This window comes from Acyrthosiphon pisum, chromosome X (genome assembly GCF_005508785.2).
Source record: "Acyrthosiphon pisum isolate AL4f chromosome X, pea_aphid_22Mar2018_4r6ur, whole genome shotgun sequence".
Taxonomy (NCBI): domain Eukaryota; kingdom Metazoa; phylum Arthropoda; class Insecta; order Hemiptera; family Aphididae; genus Acyrthosiphon; species Acyrthosiphon pisum.
In genome coordinates, this window is record NC_042493.1 from 117,630,706 (window position 1) to 117,634,273 (window position 3,568).

Sequence of the window (3,568 nt, forward strand, 5' to 3'; positions counted from 1 at the left end):
GTTAATTGCATGGGCGGATAGGCCCATCGGGAAATCGGGATTTTCCCGGTAGGCCCCCATCAATATTATGCTCAGAGGCCCCAACCCCGAAAAAAAAAAAATTAATTTTTATGAGACTGTAAAATAATACCGGCTGCGTATTTGTAATTTTTGTATATACCATCAGCTATTAGGGGCCTCTGTGTAATACGCGTTGATACCCGTATAAATGTATAATAGGTACCTATTTTGTTGTATTTACTATCATGCTACTAAAACCAAATAATGTATAAAATGTAAATATAAATAAATATGTTCGTTGTTCAAATGACAAAAATAAACAACCATAATAATAAATAATAATCAATAGGTAAATATATTAATATAAATTAAATTTTCCATGAGTGATAACTATAACTACTTATGACGTATCTGGTATCTACGTTCATATATAAATATATTATATCTTAATAATTTCGACTTGTTCTATTTTTAAACAATGCTTATCAATATTCAATGTGGATGTTGATAATAATATCATATAACTGTTTTATTTTTACTCTATAGCCTATGCCAGTATGCCCTATGGTGTAAACCGATTATTAATTTTATTAACTGTTATTTTTATTTTACCTTTTGGCTTTCTATTGTAGTCGTGGTTTTTAAGTTTTTGCTAATTGTGTTTTAATTTATTAAATAATATAAATTATACTACAATAATGTCGAAACGAAAATTCGAAAGTGGAGCTTCAAAAAGAAAAAGAATGGATCATGATTTGTTAATTAAATGTTCCAACGATAAAACACAAAAAACACAACAAATTCAAGTATAAAATCTGAAGCTCGTTTTAAAGCAAGTGGATTAAAGGCAGGTTTATGTAAATACGAAATAATTTTAACAGCACAAATGTACCTTAGAATATTTGAAAAAACTACACCGCTTTCTAAATATCTTCAAGGCCAAGGGATCAATATAATGACAGCGTATCAAATGGTAACACAAACTTTACAGGATTTAAGAAAGTGTACACGTGAGTTTTCTAGGACTAAAGATGCAGCTGATAAGTTTGTACAACATACCAATAAAATATTTCAAAAAATGAAAAACAATGTAATTGAAATCGCAAATAGTCTACCACAATCTCGTAAAAAAAAAAAAACTAAGCAATTTCATGATTATGAGGCAGATGATCGAGGGGTAAACCACTCTTGGTAATCAGTGTACAAATGTTTGGAAATCTGTGGAAATCTGTGGTAATCTTTGGAAATCTCTGGCAATCTTTGGAAATCTTTGGTAATCATTGGAAATCTTTAGAAATCTCTAGAAATCTATGGTAATCTTTGGAAATCTCTGGTAATCTTTGGGAATCTCTGGTAGTTTTTTGAAATTTAGAATTAATTTTCGATTTTGCAAACCTCAGTAGACATGTTAAAACAAATAATCATAGCATTTTGGTGAATTAATTTAAAATAAATGTATAAGATTTAAATAATAAGGTATCCTATTTAAGTTCAAAACACGATATCAACACTTGATATTCAAATTTTTCTATTGAATTATAATAAATTGCAAAATTGTTTATTATGATTTTGAAAAGTTTCAACTACTTGTGATTGTATCGTTTAAGTTGTTCTAAATTTATAATTAGGGGTAGTTCAACATGAAAAAAGCGGGTAAGTGTGCGATAATCAGCTGTACAGTTGGTTACAAGTTATAAGTATGTACTGTAATGTATGGTGTTAAATTTAATTCAACTCTGAATTCAATGATATAATATACCTATCATCGTATAAGAAAAAACGATTCTGAGCGGAGATGGTTTATCAGCCTTGGATATTTTATATTATACTTATAGTGTTAATATTACAGTGTTATTATTAATACAGTACCTAGCCAGTAAGTTTAATTAATATTATTTGCATATTATCATATTTGGATACAATAATATTATACCTACTTCAGAAGTTTCAAATACCTACCCACGAATAATAGTTTTAAATTAGAAGAAAATAACTAAAATTGTTGTTCTTGTTTATTTAATATGCAATTTCGTCCAAATTTGAATTTTAAATAACTATAAAAAAAAAACTGTTTATATATTATTATTTTTAGATTTTTTGGTTACAGAATTTACTCGAGAATTAATTACTTATGTGTGGAACCTTGTTTCTTAGCTATAAAAATTTAGCGTTTTCTTATCTATTCCGATGTTTACAATACTGTACGTCTGTACCCATCCCATAGACCTTTTACTGAGTAAAAGGTCTATGACCCATTCCTACAGGTCTATCGTTCATCTTCTATTATTTATGGATATTATCACAAGTCACATATTATCATTATTATTTATTTATTATTTGACATTTTACAATAATTTAAATTTTATCTTTATACATAACTGCAACTCTGCAAACTCTATCAGGAGACTATATTATTATATGATCTATATATAATATAATATGGCCTCTATGGCTCAAAGACATAGATGGATTTGTACAGTGGCGTAGCCAGGGGGGGGGGGGGTTTGGGTGTTTAAACCCCTCCTAATAAATATATTGTTTATAGGGTTCGGGACTGCTTGCAAGTTATACATTTGTCTTATGAAATGGCAAAATTAAATACAAAGTTTGAATTTGCATATTTGTGTATTTTTTAATTTAACCCTCGATTTAACCAGAAATTCGTTGGTCCATACCGGTATGAACTTCCCCTCAAAATAAATACCGGTATAAAATAAAGAAATTTGTTTGCAATCTGGTTTAAAATATTTGTTATACCGGTATAATTTTTCCGACCCACCTCACGAGCTGGGTCAAAATAGTTGTACCGGTATAAATGCGTAATCACCTAATTTTCTTTTGCATGTCACAACTTATCACAACTTTTATCATGTAATATTATGATAATATTTATAGTTCTTTAATTACTAAATACATTGTTTATTATTTTGTACCTAAAAGGCTAAAAATTTCTTGTTATACCGGTATACACCGATTTGTATACCGGTATAAACTAAAAGATAACGGTGTAATTATTTTTGTGTATCGGTATAAATTAACGAATTTCTTGCATATGTACATACAATATTCGGGAGAAATTATATTTGGATAACATTGAAAATATCTTAAAAAATATTATATTTGGTTAGGTACAATAGGCGATAACTTTGAGATTTGGGGAGGCCGAAGCCTAATACCATACTATTATAAAATTGAATAAGCTAAAAAAAATTAAGTAAATGTTTGGGAGGGGCGGAGGGCTGTTAAAGTTGTTGGTGGAGTTCTTGGCTACAGTTGGCCATATATTCGCATTATGTAAGATTTCATAAGTATTTTTGTGACAAAACTGTGCAGTTTAAACTATAATTGTAGATTGTACGAAGAAATTAACATCAGTAGATATAAGTACGTGTTCGTATATCACGTTATTCGTTATTACTTAGTTAGGTTAAATCTCTGGTAATCTTTGGAAGTCTGAATCTAGTGTACAAATTTTTTAATAGTGGTTTACCCCTCGTAATTATGTTAGAAAATTCTCAAAATAAATTTTTTAAAAGTTATACATTCTAAATTATTATTCACAAATATT